Source organism: Ptychodera flava, chromosome 21, assembly GCF_041260155.1.
Source record: "Ptychodera flava strain L36383 chromosome 21, AS_Pfla_20210202, whole genome shotgun sequence".
Classification (NCBI taxonomy): domain Eukaryota; kingdom Metazoa; phylum Hemichordata; class Enteropneusta; family Ptychoderidae; genus Ptychodera; species Ptychodera flava.
The window spans coordinates 15,221,263-15,244,041 of record NC_091948.1 but is presented as its reverse complement, the minus strand read 5'-3'; the positions used below and the strand labels follow the sequence as shown (position 1 = coordinate 15,244,041).

General features: G+C 36.7%; 1 long non-coding RNA gene across 1 annotated transcript; it reads left to right on the top strand.

The window, feature by feature from the left end:
• The first annotated feature begins 106 nt into the window (after positions 1–106).
• LOC139121511 (uncharacterized) lies at positions 107–18,436 on the top strand. The gene is made up of 2 exons (XR_011549296.1): positions 107–366; positions 16,085–18,436. It is a non-coding gene; the product is annotated as an uncharacterized lncRNA (long non-coding RNA).
• Positions 18,437–22,779: the final 4,343 nt, after the last annotated feature.

Below are 22,779 nucleotides of genomic sequence, written 5' to 3'. Positions count from 1 at the left end.
CTACAAGGCAGTTCCACCAGAACTGATAAAATTTAAAAATATGCAGTTTCCTCGTCTGCGATGCGGTCAGAACTCGCACCTTTGCAATATATATGCATATGATTGTAGGTCGGGAGAAGTGCTTACTTGCGCCGCGACACGAAATTCAAGCAACGCCGCGCCATACAGCGATCGCTCTGACAAATCGTGTTGACCTCGAGGTTACCATGATGCCATTGATTATGGTGCACAAGTTGGCAGATACGGACTCTTCTACATAAAACAAGTAAGAATTGGCTGTTGTAATCCAGAAAGACTACATATGCGCAAATGTACCAGTTACAACGCAACTGTTAGCGGTACTGTACCATGACACCACAGATGGCGGTACGTAGCCTATTTGTTGCGCACGTAATGTGAATATTATGAGTCTGGTTGATCATAACGTACAGCGGTTCCAACATCCTCAATCATGAGGAGGTTATGTATCGGTCGCGCTACCCTTCGAGTCCAGAGCGACGACAGGCCTGCCTGCTTCGCGCCAGGATTAGCGCTGTTGTGAACATTTTATATAACTATTAATAGAGTGTACGGACTACTACCTAGGACTAATTATAACACTAGCTAGTCGCTGTAGATACGACGTGGTACTACCGCGCCCGGTACGGTTCGCTGTGCCTGTAGTTTGCACGTCCTTCATACTCTCAGTCGACCGACGATGTCGTATTGCGCGTAATCAAGGCCGAAATTCTGATCCGCATTGGACAACGTAAGACCTCCCATTATTTTAACAACTCTCGAACACACGTTTTATAAAAGTCGAAGTCGCATCTAACAACATTCGACAGAATTTTGGCCTTGATCACCTGCCGTGAAGCCATACTGTTGATCAACTGGACTATCAACGTATGCCTTGTACTCTTTTGTTTTTGTTTTGGCCAAGAAGTAGGGCAATATTCTGCCACAGTTAGTGGAGGGACTGTGATTCTAAATGTGTCCCCGTTGTTACAGCACGGGCTACATGTATTTCGTCCGTTCCTCGCTCAATCTCCACGACCGTCTGGGCGGCCACGGAGGTAAAGTCTCTTTTTCACCTACATCATCCATGAGGAGGCGAACGGCGGGAGTTTCGGTTCTGAACCGATCAGCAGACTTACAGTGTACTAAGCTAACGCGCCGTAGTGTGCAAATGTCGCCCATTATGTTCGCTCTATTGCAGTGAGCGCAAAATATTTTGGTATAATGATACAGTTGCATGTTGTCATAGAACAAACAGGGAAGCCATGCAGCGATGATTTCGTTGGTTGAATGAAGTCCCCCCGACATGGGACATGTACATGTGGGACAGCCCACGTGCCATGATACCGGTAGGTGCAGGGGTGCCTGATATTTTACCTATTGTGTGCACACATGCAGTTTGATTGGACCAGTTTGAATAGAAAAGCACTGTCCAGAAGAGGGAATTTTCCATTATCCAACTGGGACAAACATTAACCAAAAAGAAATGAGCAGCCATGTTGTCATGGAAACAGCGGCTGTTCTCGTTACCAACTATCTGGTATGCTCACAGCCATGCAAAGCTATGCACCACATAAATAAACATGAAGGTGAGGAGTCCGGACTTGCTCACATTTGTGTGAACTTCACATGTGATGGCATGGCTCAAGTCACACAATGCTTTATTTTACGGCACAGGAATGAATAAACTTTTGTGTTAATTTTTCTGATCAATAGGATCAATTCAACTCAATACAGCCATTTGAACATCAATTGAAGTCGTGTCATGCTGTCCATTTGTGTAGGAGTTCTGCTGCGAACAGGCCAACACATGTCAGCTCTGTCATTCAGATGTTTTCCTTACAAATTATGTAACTTTATTTCCTATTCCCATTTTGAAATTTTCACTTCAGTACTCAAACAAAAGAAATCTCCGGGAATAAAAAAAATACAGGCTAAAGCAATGAACTGTTCAGGCTCCAGTATCTATGAATGATTAAGATCCTAAGTATTTTTATTACAGATGTTTTACTCGTGTTCCTTCAAAGATTGTTCCAAGTTCAAATGGAATAGTTCTGAGTAATTCACCAGTAAAAAATATTTGTTATAGGATAAAAGCAAGGACAAATTTTGACATGGTTACCATAAAAAATAAATAGATGAATTTTTAAAATGTTGAAAGGTATCTGAAATTTGGGACTTTTCAAACTCATCGTATTGCTTGTAGGTCACATGTTTGATTTTCTGGCATTAGTTATTGCAAAATCTTTAAGTTAAAACAGCTGTGACGTTGAAGGATATGTACTGGGGAGTTGTAGCATAGGCCCCCCCCCCCATCCATTTTTGGAGGGTCTATGGTTGCACAGGCGCTTATACCGTCGCTACGCGAAGCCGACCTGTATACTGGAGGAGAAAACGGTATACAGGTCGGCTTCGCATAGCGACGGTATAAGCGCCTGTGTATGGTTGTAGTCTTACTGGCTGTAAAGATGTCATTGGTCTTTTGAAATGAATGGAGTGTCTGTGTGTTAAAACACATGTTAGGTCAAAGCCATGTACCTAAGAGTTAACAATCGGATGTTTACCTGGGTATCAATGAAATGTATCCCAATCTCATTTTCAGACATGTGACCTGTTGTTAGAAACCATCTTGCATATTGAGAATAGTATTGTGTTGTTTTTATATATTGTTCTGAGTTTCCCTCATATTTAATACTATTGCTTTTATAGAACTGCATTGTTGAGAGAAAAATCATTTTTAAAAACCCCAGACTCTCCTCACCTTTGATTTACAAGAAAGTCTCCACAAATATTTGTTTTGTGGAAGCCTGGCTTGTTATTCAGCAAATGTGTGGACACCTCTGTCGCTATGGATGCATTCGGCATCATCCAATGATGGACAAGTCTTTGATCATGGAGTAACTTCTGATGATTTACAACAGGCACTTTCTCTTCCATTGATTGCTGCCCATAATTAAATCAAAAGGTGATTTGATAAATTGCACATACAAAAATGCATGTGCAATTTTTAAGTTATATATGCGAGCAGTGGCTATTTTATTGGCAGGAAGAATATATTTTATACGGTAAATAGACAATAAATGAAATTTCCCGTCGTGCTGACTGTATCTCACAAAAAGTACTACTACTCATCCCTATACCTTGAAAGTATCCACCTAATGTGAATCATACGACACAGGATTTCTTGCACCTATTTTGCCAAAGTCGTGTTGATTTTATTATGGAGCATTACATCTGAAGCACAAACATAAAACTCAATCTTCATGTCCCTGGCATGCTGCCAAGTCTGACATGGGTGTAGCTATTGTTTGCTGATTCAATGTACTGTCCCAGTGTACTTTTGCCACACTGACAAATAATTTGTTTTACCCCTCAATCAATAAAATTTTCCTGTGATCGTTATAAATATTTGGCAGGTTTTTCTATTAAAAGCCGTGCAAAACGATTAAATTTTATTTCTGTTCATATTATGATGAGTAATATTTTTAACTCTTAATAATTAATGAGTGAATTCAGTTCATTTGCTCACCATCAAACTCTAATAAATTCTGTTAGAATGTGTTATGCCGGATTATGTAAGTGAAATATGCTCCTATAAATGTAATATACACACTTTGCAAATCATGGACAAAAAGGTTGCCATAATACACTTTCAGTGGCCATAAATCAACTTCAGATTTAAAGAAAAACCATGGGACCATGTATGGTGTGTCCTTGGAGTTTATGGCAGTTAAATGATTTCCATGGCAACAGCTGGTGACCATGTTGAGCCTGAGTCAATATCCTTTTTTCCGTGTAGAGATTCAATCATGATAGGTGTGCTCTGCCATCAGACAATGGAGTGTTTCAGGGATTTCGTGTTATCTATTCCAATAGCTTGTGTCATAGATACAAAAATGCATGAAAAAATTCTGTGCACATTATTTCAGTGATTCAAGCATTGGTGAGAATTTCTACAAAGTCAAATTTTATGATAGGATATTTCTTTTGAAATTATCACTGATAGTATTTCACATGCCATATGACTCACACTGTATAGTTTTTATGTTTTTTGGACTTTGAGATGAACAACTACAAAAATCATCAGAAATTTTTTTTTCCTGTCAGTGACTGAATCATGCTGAGAGAACTTCAATGAAAATGCCTAACAACAGTGTCATGGTATGTGATTGCATGCGGTGTGGTAGCAGACAATGTGCTTTTAAGAGGATCTTGTGTGTGTATGACAATTCATATTTTTTGTTTTTGTTTTTGAAAGCAATCAAATATTACTGCAATGACTGTACAAGCACCATAAATAACACACTGAATGTGACAATTAATCTTTGTATGCAATAGTTTACTTGGATTTGCCTTTTCTCTCCAATTCTAAAACAAAATGGGCCCCTGACACAGACGCTTAGTCATTCAAAATCTTACAATTCAGGTACTGAGATCATTTTGGAACTTTTTATTCAAATCAATTTTTTGCCATCATTTTTTTCCAAAATGGAACATTAAATTTTTTACAGTTTTAATACAAATTGGAAGCCGTTATTAATTTCAAAATGATTAAAATTTTAGGTATTTTGCTTCTCTAAAGGGAAAGTATACCCCGGAATTTTATTCTTGATCTGGAAGGAAAATACCTGGGTAAATTGTGCCTTGGGGACAGATATTCAGACTCTCATGTTTCCACGGTAATTTTCTGGTCTACTGCTTATGGGGGCTCATTTTAAAGTTCTTGGAGAAATTAAAAATTTCACAATCTTAGATTTCTTCAAAAATCAAAAATTCTATTTTTCCCCATAAGGTTAACAAGAAATGGTGGCCATTATGAATTTCAAACAATTTTGTTACCTGTAATATATTTCTCAAGTATCAAACTTTACTGAGTTTTATTCTTGATTTGGTAGAAGAACGTTTGAAAGTTTTATCAAGGAAAATTTGAGCAAAAGTTTTAGTCTCACTCATCTTGTCCCAGGAAGACATAGGACTCAAGGTTTCTGAACAAAAATTGAATCGAGGGGAATTTTTTTTTTGCCGGTGGTAATTTTCAGGGGCTTTTCAAATGGCCTGTGGTCAGTTTGCATAGATTTAATCATCATGCCTCTATCAGGGTACATGTGATCCCGAAATTTCTATCAGGGTACACGTGATCCCTAAATTTTACACTGTGTGTAGGAGGACATCCTTTGCACCTCTTTATCACCTCCTTCCGAGGCACACAGACTGGCTGTTTTCAATACCATGACAAAAACATCGAGGGGGTGGCTGCATTTCAATGGCACAGGGGCGACATAAAAAAACCACTGCTGATGTGCATTTAACGGGAGTTCGCAATACAGACCAACAACAAAAAGAGAAATTGGCAGCAGTTTGTGTACTGAAAACTATTGGCACACTACAAAGATTCAATTGATGTCAAAGACCCAGCACCAGACAGTGGGTGCTGCGTGTATACACTTTTCTCATACACGAGACACTTTTGAGACTGCCAATTGGAACGATAATATTTTGTATGCATAACTGGTTTTCGACAAAAGACTCCTGCAAAGAAAAGCAAATGAAAAAAAATGACTGCTTCAATCATTACCCGATCTGATTCTGAATTTACTGTTCAAAGCATGTCGACTGCACTGTGCTTGCTATGTTTTATTCTAATATGACACATAAATGCTATAAACTCTGCTTCATTTTTTATGGTATGGTAATATCTATATTTAGCCCTTTATCAAATGACAGGGCTTTTCCCAATCTTTTGAATCAAATTTGGTAACTGTGATTAATGACTGCAGTTTCATCTATTTAAGGTTCCCCACTTCCCACTCCCCCCCCCCCCCCCCCCCCCCCAGTATGAACATAGTTGTCAAGAGCTGGGTCCATGAGATTTGATTAGCACCATGAGGTGTACATATACCGCTGGCACAGGTATAAATTTCTAGAAAATTATAACTGCGGTTTTCATTTTTTCAATTGAACATTTTCATTAAATGGCAGCTCAGTTTTCAGAAGTGCTGATACACGCTTCAAAGCAAATACCAGGAGCTTGAAGTTTAGTTTGCTCAGAGTCTTTTCAAGATTTCAGTGTACAAAGGGTCGTCCCTTTCACAATATAAGAAACGCAGAGATGGGAACAGTGTGAGTAAACACAGTCAAGCACAGACAGGGGTGTTCAGACCTTTTCTTGTCAAAGCGCTGTCCATGAGTATTGAGCACCACCGTAATACTTGAACAAACATGTCTGTCTCTCTTTTTTTTATTACCTGCGTAGAGTGAATTACAATTCATCTCCATGTATCCAGGTGCCACAGATACATTTAAAGTTGTTACTAACATTATAGTACCAGAAGATGATGCACATTAGCTGGTTATTTTTAATATACCCCTTGTGGATGAAGCTTTATGCATGAAATATTACCCTGTCACCGTGCACACTCTCCGGTCTGTGTTTGGCTGTCATGGTGAGTTATTACTGAAATGTACCAACCTGCTATCACCTTGACAGCATGTTGATTTCATTTCAAAATTGAGATGTAATTGCTTTGGCAATATTCCAACACTTTTTCATAATAATTACCTCATCATCTAGATCTTACAGCTCTTGTGCCAGGTTTTATAACGATAACTGTGTGTATATATATATATATATATACATACACACACACACACACACACACACACACACTCACACACATATGTATATGTACACAGATTCTGTTCACTTTTCCGTGATGACAGCATGTGCTTGAGGCAAATTTCACTTCTTGGCCATTTCCTATAGTTGACTTGTCTACAAAAGAAGGAATAAAGAAGTCTGAATGTAGTTTTTTTGGTTAAAAAATATCTCTGAGTCCGTATTTGTTGATCAAATGCTTTTTTGTGATTTTTTTCAACATTTGGTAAACTTTTCAGTCCTTTGTCAACTGAGTCTCATGTTGAAAACTAGGCTGCCGCGAGATCTTAAGATCCTGAAGGAGAAATTAAGTGAAAAAACATGTGTGTGCATGCTGCAGAAAGAGGAAATAATTACTCTCATGTAGAAAGGAAAGCCAGGATTGAGCTTTTCATGTACAAGCATGTCAAGAGCAGTAATAGAATAAAAACAGTACGTTATTTACACCCGCTGTAAAAAGTGTGTCAATGAGACCAAATTTCACTTTGTGCAAACTTAAATCAATCACTTAGCAACTACATGATCATTATGTCCTTTCTGTTAGATTGATTTGAACTACCGGTAACAAGTTGCTTTATTCTGTGCTTTCAGACCAAGTTCCGTACAAGCAAACCCCCAAACACTGCATGGTTGTCCATTTGACCATTTTTTTTTTATATTAATGATCACATGTTTCCTTTTTGGAGCTGCCTGTCCAACAAAGTTCAAACTGTCTGCACTGAGATAGATATCAACCTTAAGTTTCAATAAGTACTTTGGATGACCAGCCTTTTGAAATTATCCCTTTTCACTATTGTACCACTTCGACTCACTCTATAATACCAATGAAATAATGCCTCACTAGAAGTACAAGACATAATTATGTTTTTCAAACAATTTGAATCCCAGTCTCCCAGGAGGAATGCAGGAGGAGGAACAGTGTTTGTTCCTTTTGTCATTCAAACCTAGACACTCATCACCCTTGTATTGCCTCCTCTCCTTGCTTCCACTAAAGTGTAAACTTTGCCTCTCATGGATAATACTCCACCAGCTCAGACATGTTTGCGTTTTATTGTCTACGCTTGTTCAGCGGCCCAAGAACAAGACACAAAAAAACTAGGGTATTGAGGTTGTGATAACATACTTTCCCCGCCAACAAACAATGTCGTACATGTCTGGAGACTTATAAGTACATATAAAATCCACCTTTACAGTGTCAGTGCTACAGATCCTACAGCCAGATGACAATGCGACATCATCACATTTATTTTTTACTTTTTTTTCTCTTCTCTTGAAATATTTATATACCCTCTTTATTTCTCTTGCTCTTGCAACTTCAAAACGCATTCATTTCAAGTTTGTGACAAATGTACGTAGATTTCTCTCTTCAGACACACTGTACGGTTGTTCCATCTCAATACAACACAGAGCAGTGCCCCGCTTACGACCATACTTTCACATAATCTCTTTTTAGCAGCATAGCTGTAATTTTCATTTGTCATATATAGAGTTGTGGCATGTAACAAGTTTTTGTTATTGCATTTATCGAAGTGAGCATTGGTAAAATACCTATACGGTGTCTCCCTTGTGGAGGTATGTGGACATGCAAACAAATTTGAATTTGTGGTCCTAAAAAGTCTCTTCATAAGTTATACATGCAGTATTGCCAGCACACATTTGGTACTGTATCAAATAAAATACTCATTATGATATGTGTTCCACTTGTTATAGTTTCAGTATTATAGATGTTGGAATACAGGCAAAGTTGGAATATACATGTAAATTTATCAGTAAAATCTACCTCAGGCGCTGATCATCAGAATACTTTTAATGTACTGTCAATGATAAGTCTTGATGGTGGCTTTTCAGAAATGTGTGCAATAGTCTCATTATTTCACACAATTTTAACATTCATCTTCAGCATTGATGTTGAGATATAATGGACTAATTCAAATAATAGATCAACTGCAGCAAAGGAAACAAGAAAACATTTTAGATGCTTATTTTTCTCGACAATCTGGCATTGTTCTGCAGGGGTTTAAAGTTAAAATATCAAATATTGTGAACAAAGGAGTTAATGTACCATCCATCAACTCAACAGACAATTCTAAAAGCCTAATTGTTTGTTCCCAGTACATATTAGTATTGCTTTAAAATCTCTTTATAAGTTGTTCAAATGGCCAAACAGACACGATTGCGGAATTTTTTCTTTCAGTTTTATGTTTTCCTCAAAAGTCTCTGTATGAGTTATGTAAATGGGCAAACAGGAAGAATTGTGGTTTGTTCAATTCAGAATTTGTAATTTTAAATTTGACACTTCGGAATGAACAGCTTTTGATGCTCACAGTGTTCACGTCATTTAATATGTCATAACTTTGAGCCCTGGAGGAATTCTGCAAAGTCCTCTGTTATCTCCTGCATACAAGTTACAATGACTCCACTCTGCTAAAAATATCTCGGCAATTAGTACAGGTGATATTGCTTCTCAATTCAAGAAAATATTAAACTCTCAGTTGAATTGAAAGTGTGGCTCAAACTTTCAGTTCAGAATTTTTAATACATCTCGCCATAAATTCTTTGTTGACAAATCTGTGAAGCTCATAGCCTGACAAAAGCCTTGAATTGTATAATTATTAGAATCATACGTGTGAGAATAGTAGCTTGGTAAAGGCATTAAATGGCAAATTTTTAAGTGATGAATGGCTGAACTCTATTGAGAAAAATGTCGCTGAAATATATGGTACACTTTGGTAAATAAATTTTGTCACACAAAAAGTAATACTAAATTATAAAAAATCCTGAATCAACTTTAGACATGTTGGGTTCATGTAGGCTGCCGAATTCACCATTCCTCAACTCTGTTGATACATTCAGGATGGTGCTACTCTGAAATTTATGTTTGGATGAAAATGAATGTAAGTCTCTAAATCTTTAATAACTCGGCTGAATGATATTAGGTACAGGCAAACAATAGAGCTCATGATATCCAGGTATAGGTACATCTGATATTGCACTGAGATCACGCATTGATGCCAATTGCAGAAATCTCATCAAATTTCATGAATTGATCAAATCAGTCGGCATAATAAATCCATGAACGATGACCTGTACCATCTCACAGCTTCAAATCATCAAGCTCTCTGGAAAGTGGTGACTTTTTAATATCCTGGTAGGTCACGTGACCTCGTTGCCCGGTATATCTACCGTCTCTACATTTCTCATGGTGCTTCAATGTTATGATCTATTAGTTGGACAAACACGGACATTGAATTCATATGGCAAATCCAACAGTTGAATTTTCCACAAATATATAAATAAATAAATAAATAAATACACAAATAAATAAGTTAATGAGTTAATTAACTGATTAATGCATGTTTATAGCTAAATATATAATGATGGAAATTGTGTTTAAATTTTAAAAAATAATGTATTGAGTACTTGGGATGTCTGTTCATATTGCTTTGAGATTGTGCATGAAAATCCAGGCTCTATTATATATAAATATATATATATATATATATATATATATATATATATATATATATATATATATATATATATATATATATATATATATATATATATATATATATATATATATATATATATATATATATATATATATATATATATATATATATATATATATATACATGAAAATTTTTCAGCTTGCAGAAAAACCACGTGATTGAACATTCTGGAATTTTTTCATAAAACTCTCACATATTTTAATATCAGCATAATACACATCAAGGACAAGACAGACATTTGCTGCTGTAATAAGTGAATGAAATAGCATGCGCTTACATTTTATTTTTGCTATTTTTTTTTGCAAATTCCTGAAATTGCTGTCATGCAATAAAAATGGCAATTTTGGAAATTGTTTGGTCATCATGGTGAAGCATTACATGGCACTGCCCTCATGAAAGCGGATTCCCTGAAAATATTACTGTGAAGTCGATAAATTTTGGCAGCATTTGTCATGATTAATTTAGATTTAATGAGAAAATACGCGTTCTGGAACATATGTTCCCGACAGTTTTGGATTTGGTGTCTCAAGTAGGGTGCAGAATTATATTTTTGATAATTTTGTTAAAGTGTAAGAGGCAGTTGTCTGTGACGGAGCTGCCAGTAGTGTTACACTTGAGAATATCCACACTACTAGGGTGTCAGGGTCAGCTCTGTTGAGGTCGTCTTCCTGTATGGAAACCGCCAGGCTGTGCAAAATGACTCTTCCCTGGCCACATCAGGTGTTATGATTAGTTCTGTTGAGCTAGCTCTGGACTGAAGCCCGTAATATTCCACTTCAATAACGAAAAAAATCTTGAATGAACAGGTAAGGGCGACAAAAAATCAATACTGATAAATAACACACAATTTCTTATGCACACTAATAGCAATCTGAATGAAACGCAAAATCAATATATTCTTTAAACAGACCAGGGGAAAAAATGAACCTATGGAAAAGTAACACTGCAGGCAAATTGAAGTTTTGTTGTATTTATGAAAACTGTCTAGAATACCAGTAAGCTATAATGGAGACGTTAAAAAAAAATCTTCACAAATCAAATTGAGCAGGCCTCACAGTCTATTACCGAGAGACGTCTAATATAGCTATATATTGAGGCTCCCCACTACCCTATAACTCACTCATATGTGCAGACCAGCATAGTGTTGCGTTCCATTGATTTTACCCACATTGCCGTCTTTTGTGAATCAAACCCACTTCCAATTCAAATACATGCATGGCCTCCTGTAGAAATCAAGCAACCGTACTCCTTTTTTGATTGTAGCTGGCATTTTATTACAATTTGAAAACTTTCATCTCGCCAGTGCAATTATTTGCGGCGAAAATGACAGTTTAATTGCTGCAGTCAAACCATTGAGGGGGAATAATTGCCGTTTTGTCCAGAATTTTCTAATTTCCTGATTTTCTGAGTATTGTGAGGGTAAATTTTTAATGGCAGAAATGGCAGAAATTTTTAATGGCAAAAATTTTGGCGTGAAAATTCCATCTCGACATCATTGGATTAAAAGCCAGGGTATGCAACTCTAAATACATTCTATTTTTTACGATCATTGATATTACCCTTTGTGCCCAACATGAGAGCTAAAAAGTCACAAATGTTTACTTCTGTATTACAATTTCAAACCCAAAATGTTTAGCTGCAGATTTTTCTCGTTGCATTTTATCTGTTTCTACATGTATTCGCAAGCTCCATGTGATGACAGTAGGCAAATTATGCTGTGAACGAAGTCTGTCGCCAGGAATTTGTTGCCAGAAACTTACCAAACTCATGATCATATTTCAATCCAAGCAGGGATTTTTTTTCACCGTGTAATGTTGTTGAAGTATTACAATCCAATACCTAATAAAGATATACTCTTTCACAGAGGGCTTTTAACACAAATCACATCGCTCTAGATCTCCTACGCTCTCGCTGCCTGCGATACTGAATGAATAACAAACTTTGATGGTCACATTAGCGGACCAATCAATAGGGCTTAGAAATCCAACACCATGTGTCTGCATGCGCAACTGAATTCAAGTTGCATGAGAGCTGATTTGCATATGAATAGACCTTTGGGTCAGTCTCCGAAAAACCAGCATAAAATGGGAATTAAGTTATAAAGGACACTATTTCCGCGTGATCCCTTGTGAACACATGCAGATTAATTGCAAAGCCAACACCTTTGTCATTTGATAAATTTGGTACCCAAATGTGATTCAGAACTCTATATCTAATAATGCCACTGGCTCAAAAGATTCTCCAAATAATTATTCCCTCATCGCAGAATCTTACGTGGCCCCATTATTCTCTTCTTCTTTGCATGGATAAACATTGGTCAGATTTCACCATAAAATTCCATAATGCAATAATGATAACTCTACATTCAGCATTCAGGGACTTGTAATCTTTCCATTGGTTATCACTCAAAGTTTATCAGCTAGTCTTCCCCCAGTAGGACTTTCATTCCCTAAGACCTGTCAGTCAAAAAATAGCATTTCTAACAACCTCTGCATGTACACTGGCTCACCCAGTTGAATAAACTGAGCAGTGGGAAAGCTTCAGTTCTTCTTTCTAAAATACCATAAAAAATGGAAAGATAGTTTGCCAAAACTTCTGTAGAGAACACTTGCAAATATTTAATGCCATGGCTATTATGATGAGCCTTCCCTTCAGAATTTAAGCATGCAGATTAAGATACAAACTGGAATAGTCTGATAAACTGCAGCTAGCATTGCCCGCCATTTCTGAGATCGAGAACACACCAAAAATAATTTTTCTTTGAAGTAACAGGAGATGACCCATGCTTTTCTCCCAACCCTGTGGGTACCCAGGGTCTGCAATATCAATTAATCAACACCCCTTCGTTAAATGGTCTAGTCTGAAACTTACAGGGGAGTGCTAATAGGAATACGATAGAGCTGTTCTGCATTTAGAAATATTTTTTTGTTTTTTGTTTTTTAAACTGATATCTTTCTTGAACAAAGATTCTCCATTTCCATTCTTGTACACGTAGACATCAGTACAGTCCTGGAGTAAAGTCCCTGACTTTGAAATCACTCCAGGTGCAGTGCCGGTTTGTCCATAATTTTCCCGCCACGTTTTTCTGCAAAGCTAATAAAACTAACAATAAAGTGTCCTTGATGGTCTTTCTCAACCCCACGTGGTCAATTTTGACTCCAAAAAAAGACTCTCTATTTGTTCATTCAAGTTTGTGACAGTTCCCTCCCCCTACCCAGGGATATGCAGGCCCCCTACCCAGGGACATGCAGGCAAGTGGCAAAGCCACTACGAAGAAAAAAGACCAAGCCGGCTTATTTCCACATTCAATTTTGAGGTGACCGGGGAACATATGGCAGTTGAAAATGATGTCACCCTTTCACTCTTGATTTTCCCGCCAATTCCCGCCCAACACAAAAGAACAGGGACGACTCTCAGGGCCCATTATACACTGTCAATGGGGCAGTTGTCAAAACAGTTTTACACAAGTTTATTTGGTTTTCTTCTTTCACTGGATTTACTTTTGTTTGGGAATTGGTGAAGTTTTAATAGAGTTTTAATTATCTGCCAAGCGTAAATTTTCAACAGCTCAAGTGTCGTTGATTGACATACCCCAGATAACTCACAGCCGCCAGAGTTTCGTTGAAAGTGTATTTATACTGCCCTTCAAAAAATACTGACCATGTTAAGGTGGACCAGTTGCTTATTTAATTCCACTTATTCAGTGACTGAATAACTATATAGCCTTTTCTTCAATTCCAAATTTTGATGCAAATCCAAGGGCAAGATAAATATAATTTCCATGGCTATTGATATGCCCCAAGGAATATGTGGGACATCAGCAATTTTTTATCAAGGTTTTATGCAAAAATTATGGGTTCATTCACTGCACTAGACTGTTGTCACAGTTGGGTCCCAAATGAATAGGCCTTCGATAGAATATTCTTCAGATTACGATCATGAAGTTATGAGCATGGGACATTTACTGTGACCATAAAATTCTGATTTTTGTACTGAATATTAAGATAGTATCATATGGCAAATGAGCTTTTGGGAGGTGTATAAAAATGCTCCTGAATAATCTTGAAGGCAAATTCTGTGAACCTTTTTCCAGAGTACTGTCCTGATGGTATAGAGAATTTTTTCCAGAACCGAAAGAATCGAAAATATAGTCTCTTTTCAAGCAATAATACAGCTTAAAATACCATAGTGGCACTGTATCAGACTTCGATGAAGTTTTGTAGGAAAGGTTGACAGCAATAGCTGCAACATTTTCAGAATACAAAATTATGCAGACACCAAATTAAGCTCTTTACTTTAATAAATTTAGAATCAGCAAAATCAAACTCATCTTTTTTCATACGGTACTTTCGTTTCACAATACAAATTTATGGTTTTATCATGATAAGTAGGTGTAATGTAACCATGACAACTGTTTGTTTAGGTGAACATGAAATATTCCTGATAATTGCCAGAATGCAGAAATGAATTTTTTCATTTAGAACTTTCCGGAGTTGAAGAAATATTGAATGCGTTCTCACTGTAAAAGAATCAGTGACTTAGTGAATGAATGGAGTTCCAAAAGCGGGAAAAGTCTGAGGTCAGTTTTTGTTCGTAGTTTGTCTAGTCTTCACTGGTTGCCAAGTGGGTAAAATACCAGCATGCACACTTTGATATACAGGTAGGCGTAGGTGCACCAGTAATGTTTGCTCTTTGTACTCTGTAATCTGCGATGTACTTTGGTCAACAATAATGAACTAAAGAGGTTATCACATTTCACCATAGATTCCGTCATACCCACTAAGAAGTCTGTAGAATCACCCTTTCATAGAAACATCGGCAACTGCGTCAGTGGCGATTCACTTCAATATGTACGCCCTGTTATTAATAAAGCTCTTCGGTCAAACAGATTGAGGGTGTGTCAAAAAGTTAGCAGTCTTGGTCTACAAGTGTGTGACACTCTGTTGCCGTCCAACTTGTTTGAGTGTGTGGGCTGTCTGCAAATACCACTCTGTTGCTATCTCAAATGTAGACGGTGTCTGTGCCATGGTTGTTTCACAGTCAGATATGACATGTAAACTGACATTTAAAAAACCTAAGAGGCCTATGCATAGATCCGGGCCTAAATCCAATTCCCAAGACCATAGTGGCTTATCCTTCAAATTCCATCATCCTCCCTGTATCCTGTCCCTTGAGAACTTTGCCTGTGAAAACCTCATTCTGTGTAACACATCACACCAATGGAATTCCTTCCTTTTGTCTTGTGTTATTGTTTTACACGAAGTTTTCACATCAAACTCAGATGATTGTTCAATTCTGACTTTGTTTTGTTGCTATTATTTTCCTTTTTCACTGTGACGGGAGTGCAATTATTTTAATTGGCCCTATCAATACAAATGCAGCACTCGTCAATTATTATTCTAATATCATAATATTATGCATGCTTGGTATAACTCTCGTCCTGAATTGTGTTTCATATCATGAGAACATTATTTCACGGGAACATTTGTTAATTTCACCTCACCCTTCTACATTTGAAATTTTTTTTTGACTCCGACCAAAATCTTAAAAAGCTTTTTTCAACCATTTCTTGTGTCATAATGTTCCTTAACAATTTCTGAAAAACCAAGGGATGATGCAATTCTAACAGCACCAATGGCTTTCCTCCTCAAAATATGAGAATTTCAAATTAAAAAAATACTGAGTTCACTTGAATATCTATACTTATCCACTATGATTATTGCATACCATCTCCCAATCTCCACTGGTTTGAAAACAATATTCCACAGAAAGCAAACCACTTTAAAGTTACATTGCAAATAGTTATTGATTGATAGATGGGATGAACATCCGTCTACCAATTCAGACATAATTTTCCTAGAGAGATTCGTCATGATTGTAGGAATCGTACTGAGTTTGTCTTTCATTGATTTTTTTTCAGATGCAAATACCAGCCCCTGTGGACACGATGTCGGTGAAATCATGTTTATCTGTAAAATGCTGGATGGATGGCTGGCGGAAAATTATTGATTTTTTTCTTAGTTATGTAAACTGTGGGAAGTCTGTCGACAATACACACGTTGTGTGTTATTATCATTGTAGGTTAATGAACTAACATATATTTTCAGAGACTAATAAAATTTATGCAATTAATTACATCAGATAAAAATTCACACTGAACATTGCAATCGCTGATGAAAAGCATGTGCTTGAAAAACAGAGAATAGTCCTGACAGGAAGGTTTCAATTTTAACCAAATTATTAAAAGACACATCTTTCTTTTTTTTTCCCACATATAAAATGATCTGACAGTTCAAGTCAAAAGGGTTGCTGTTCTACAAATGTATTTCAGAAATGACTCTGGAATTTTTGATAACCAGGGTTGGAACATTAAATACAAATCCATCGGTATTAAGTTGCAAATTTGAATCCCTGATATTCAAGAGAAGACTAAAATAGAAATTCGTGGCATGAAGTATTTCAGCCAACTCCAACCCAATACACATGAATAGATCAGTTTGTCTGCTATCGATTAAACTCAAATGAAGAAAAAAAAACAGCTGTGGGCAGAATTAGGAGAAAGTAAAGAAAAGAAAACAAGAACTGGAATTCTGCTTGTGTAATCTTGTTGGAATACACAGAGAAGGGGACAGTGCCTGTGGCCATGTGACAAGTGACCTCAGCTCTAAGGTAGAATTCTAATTGTTATATCACCTCATACTGGATGCAGATACGAACCACAGAAAATAGAATGAAACACTTTCGTGTTTTTGTCATTTCATCCCCGAGGCCCCCCCAACATTTTACAATTTTTAGGCTAGCATGTCACACACGGTACATCTTTAACACCCCTTTGACTTTCTAGAATTTCAAATAAGTAATTTCTGAATCAAGGTTGATTCCGCTGATCAGTGGAAGGAGGGGGTAACCTTGAGCCACTATTATGTCAAGACCTATTAAAGAGCTGTATCGTGAATGGTGAAACCGTTACAGCTGGAATAAACAGTGTTACTGTAGTCAAATGGTTACATCTAAGCTATTAAACACAGTGTGCCAATGAGGACTGTTTTCTGAAAATGTACAGCATTTTGAAGCGTTTAGGAACATGGCCATTTAACTGACTTGTGTAATTTCTGCCCACACAAAATACAAAGTTGTGTAATTTTGAAAGACATTTATCATGGTGCTTTTTTCATTCAAGAAGATCAGTCATCAAGGTAATTTTAGTTGCATATTTATTTATAAAAAAATTTATATATTACAATTTACTGTAACTAGAAAGTGGCTTGCATATTCATGAATATTTATAAGTGTAAAGCAAACGAAAGAGTTGTCATAGTAATCATGCAGGAGCAAATCCTTGACCATGATATGTATATCATAGTTTTTTTTACTTGACAAAAAAATGTAGCTGAAATAATTTTAAAGCATTTTTTCTCCTCAAACAATATCAGATTTAGTGACTCAGTACACGGTCACTCCATTCTCTTTTGGAGTGACCGTGCTCAGTGTCAACTGTTTTGCCAACTCTGATGAAAATTCAAGAAGCTAGGGGTTCTATCTGGACGCAAGTGCAGCATAGGATGTGAGTGAGCTGATGGGACGGAACCAAGAATGTATTACCAAGCCTCATCATATTTGAGTTTTACAGAATTCACAACTGTCTTTACCAGTAAAATTACTTTACAAATTTTTCATGAAGGAAAGAATTATCACAATTATACCCTGTCAGCAGGTTGAAGCAATATTTATCCTGCCAATTTGGTGCTATATTGTTCCATTCATACTGCACTTCCAACTATAGAGTTAAGGGCTCAATGATATTCTCTTTATAATTTTTTTCATGGACAGATAGATGCTGCACTCATATAACAGGACAGGAAATAATTCTAAAGAGTTGAAATAACACATAATTTATTGTATCATACACTGTTTTTACAATATGTGTATAATACATTAAAATTGCAATTTCCAAATGTGTTTTTTTCCTAAAACTTTAACCATGTGTTTGCAAAGCCTGACATCGCTCACAGTTTAAACTGAATTTTTGAAAAGTTAGTTTGAATCAAAAAGGATCACATCAGAATTGAAAAATTGTCATGCAAGAGACTATCTGATAAATTATTCAGAACTTTGCTGATTGCGACGCAAATCTCACTACTAAGTCTTTTCAAATAACCCCAGACAGTGGAGAAACAAACTCACGAAGTATGAATATATGTCTTCCAATCCACTTGATGCACAGATGTGAATTTTTTCCAATCTTGATATATTAAAGATTCTGCTAGATATACGTGCTTTGTGTGCCATCAGCTTTATTTTGAAATTATTTTATTCATGTATAAAGGCTTTTTTTACTGAAAAGCATGAAAATTTTGACGCAACAGATGCAAAATATAAAGGTGATGGTTTCATCATAGCAACATTTGATGAAATGGCCCAATTCGATAGTGAACCACAATTCTGTTAAAAAAAATTGGAGGACCAACAGCCATGAAAATTGTGGTTGTTAAACTGTGGTTTCCAAAAATTTAGACAGAGAGCTCACAAAGCCAAATTCTCCATCACACAACTGTAGTATCAGAATGAAATTGAGTCTCATCATCATTTTTATTAAATTCGCGGTCAACTGACTTCTGCAGGCAATTAATCATCCCCTTGTCGAAAGCACATTTTGGATATTAAAATAGCAAACAATTTAGTTGAAATACAAAAAGGAATGACCTCTGACAAAAAGTCAATACAGAAGGAATTTTACTTGGACAATGTGCACATTTGTGTATCACTTTATCAAGGACTTTCGGAAAAGGAAAATGGAAATCGAGGGTGGTAGTGGAAGAGGATGTTACAGTTTTGGAGATGGAGAAGCCTCCTGCAAAGCAAAGGACGTTTCTGAAGTAGAAATTTACATATTAGTGTCACTAAGATATGTGGAAGGGTGAACAATTCTTGTCTGCCTTGAGACAAAGCGGGAACAAGTCATTTTAAATTGACAATAATGGGCAGGGATAAGGAGACAAAGAGAGTGTACAAGTGGGCCAATGCAGCATTATTTTGTACTCTTGTGTTATCTAAATGCTGTTACCGCAGTGCTAGCTCAAGGCGTGAATATCTATCTGTACGCCAACAATATGCAGGGTAGGTTTCAATCTTGTTTGAATTTGACTGACAACGGGATTAAGATAATCTGAAAATCATGGTCCTCAGCTTGGACCTAAGCACAGCTGACTCTGGTCACATGAGATTATAAACACTTTTCACGGGCACACAAATTACAATGCTCTTTTGTCGAACATGTGGCGGTAGAAAGAATAATGACAGGGGGGAAACAAATTGAAAACAGTTTATTTTAAAGTAATATCTCATTTTAGATTCAGTGTGACAGCACTTGTGGTGTTCGTTGCAGATCTAACATCAAAAACCAAATGGAATGTGAGTTCCAAACTGTTTCATTAATTTTGCGTTTGTATAGATGTCAAATTGTCATAACGTACAAAATTCAAAATCAATAGCCAATAATTTGCACCTATAATATTTTTTCAGAGGACGCGTAAGCTCCCTATTATGCATGTATCAAACTGCAATACTCTTGTTGCTTTTATCCATTTGCACAATAGGGCAGCTTTCTTTGTGTTGAAAGCTCGTTTTGTGCAGCAGGTATTACGCATTGTTTCCGATCCTGTTTTTCTGAAAAGAGCTTCACATCTAATGCATTAGTGCCAGGGTTGTCACCGAGTTAATCTACACTTTTTTCATGGAATTTCTTTCCGAGTGAGACACTCAGTCAGTTTACATCAGCTTACGGCTGATGTCCACTCTGCATGTATCTTTGATAAATTTTAACTGGGTATTTGAAAAAACTGCTATCAAGATAGGAGCTTAAGGGCATCTCATTAAATGTTACGGAAAAGAGTAAAGATATGTAGGGGGCAGAGAGATGGCAACAGATCAGAAGTTAACATGTTCTCACGCTATAAGATAAGAAGAAGACAAATTTGGAAATCAAAATTTTGAGATACCAGAATACAAAATTTATGTGCAGCAGTGGAAAATATTTTTTAATTTTTTTAGGGAGGAGGAGGGGCAGGGTCACTGTCATTACTAGGGTATATTGAACGGACTAGTATTGCCTGGCACTTCCAAATTACAGCAGATGGATGCTACCATACTGTTGCCAGCACATTTGAAAAATTTTACCAGGGTACAAAATTCAATGAAACTGTTTTGTAATTAGAATAGCACAATCATATATAAAAGCGACAATCACCTCATTGTTCTTCTTACACAACAAGGGAAGTCATCCGATAGAAAACTTGCATTTTTATTTGCATTTAAATATGAGCTAAGAAATTTATGTTATGCAATATTTGCACTCAAGCGATAAAATATATATCTATTTATGACAAAATCTATACATGACTCGTTGGGAATTTTGACAAGCTGCAAACTGATATGTTGCTACAAAATAAAATATGTTTGTTATATTTTATCTCCAAGTTCATAGTTCTCACGATTTGCAAAGCAATCCGCAAACAAACAGATTATCAAGAACTTCTCTGCAGTTTTAGTACCATACCCTAAAACTTAAGTTTTGGGGTACCGTACTGAAACTACAGAAAGAGAGAAGTTCTAGACTTAATGACAGATGACATCAGCAACATAGTGGCTTTAAGATATGAAGTTTACAGATATAGCTAACACGCATTACATTCACAACACTGTATGGTAACACATTTGAAGAATAAATATTGAAGGGGAAAGAAACTTAAATTTTCCATTGAAATTCATTGGAAGAATATTTCAAGAATAAATTGCAATATCACTGCAACATTTCACGTTTGTAGCAGCGCAGGACCCCAGGTTCTAAAAACCAGTCTGGGAAACCGATTTGAAAACTTTGCGTACTCCATTGAGATTAACATCATTATATCAGCCTTGATGAAGACCTATCACATCACCAATATCTACAGTAATATTATCCATCACAACGTGCAGGCTAATTAATTGAATGACAGATGCTTTCTGGTACAGATCCCGGGTCTTCAAATCCCCTGGATGCTGTCATGTGTGGGCTTCCACTCATTGAAATTAGAAAGTGTCACTTTTGTTGAGAACCGTGCGTTGCGGCACAGTTGGCGAGGAATATCATGTCACCACTTCAGCGATAATTAATGAGGTTTGATTGGCCAATGGGTGGCCATGCAATCCTGACAAGGCGATTCGTTATTCTAGTTTCCCCGTTTAGGCCGAGAGGGACCAGGAAGAGTTACTTCACCTGTCACCGCCATGGTATAGCCCAAACTTACTGTGGTCAATGGTGATTGTGGACCTGTTTATGGGGAATTGGGGGTGAGCAGGCTGAATCAAAGGGAGTGAACGAATTTCAATAGCCGCTGAGACATTTATTAAAAGAAATCTTTAATGGGCAATTCATGCAGGTTAGTTATTTTGGGATGCACTGATGACAACCAGCCTGTGTGTCATCAGAATCTTCTCTGCAAGCAGTGACCAATCCTGTAGAGCGAATGAGTGCCCTTTTTTTCTGTGTGGTACTACAGTAGAATGATTAATGATCCATTTATTACTTTCTATGACCAATAAAAGCATGGAAAAACTTCCGACTGAGCTTTTTTTCCCCTTTCCTTGAACCTACCTGCCAGTGTAAGGTACACACACACATATAGCAATTTCTCTATTTGTAAATATTTGACTACTTTGAGTGTTCTTTAGTTTTTGCAAACATTCAACATTTGGTTTTTGAGTTGCCATTATGCCAAGAATAGATTTTCATACAGAATATATGTACATTTCACACAGACAATTCAACAAGATATTATCAAGTTAATAGAAATGTTTTTCCTGAAATTTGGCAATTTAGGCCTTAATTTGAATGTCTCAGTACAGATTTGAGTGTCGTGATATTTGTAATAATGAAGTTATTAAACTTTGTCTTGCCACATTTCAAGTCTAAAGGATCCAAAGGTTCACAATGTTGCAAAAACCACCGAAACAATCTATACTTACATTAAAACTTTCAAGAAATCATGCATTTTTGGAAATGAATTTTTGAATTTGGGTAATAACCACTAGATTTGAAGGAGCGAGTTAACAATTTTGTATAAAATATTCACATAATTGAACACTGAAAATGTATGCAATTCCAGCAAAAAATTGCATACCATACCCACTTCGAAACATGTAACATATTATGGAAGGTGAGAAATAAATTTTGCATATCTTTTTCCTTCACATCCTCCCCTCAGGATCAAATGGTTCAGCCCTGGCTATCTGTTTCATTTATTCTCCTCATGAGGCCAACCTAAACGCTGACAACAATGGGGGCCAGAGCAAAGTACGCTGGTATCATGTGGTTTTGGGTAGAATTGAAACTGACTTTTCTGTCCTATAAGTGTAACCTAAACAAATACAGTATCTGATAGATTTTGACAGCAGCGAAACATAAATTCTTTAATTGACAGTCATTAAAACCAAAACTAAAAAGAATGTTTTGGCTACTGGCGACTATCTGTCACAACACTAATATTGTGCGCCATGGCGTCACGTAAATCCAGACAATTGTTGCCAACAGCGGTAAATATATGGATAAAACTCATGACAAATGAAAATGCGATTCAT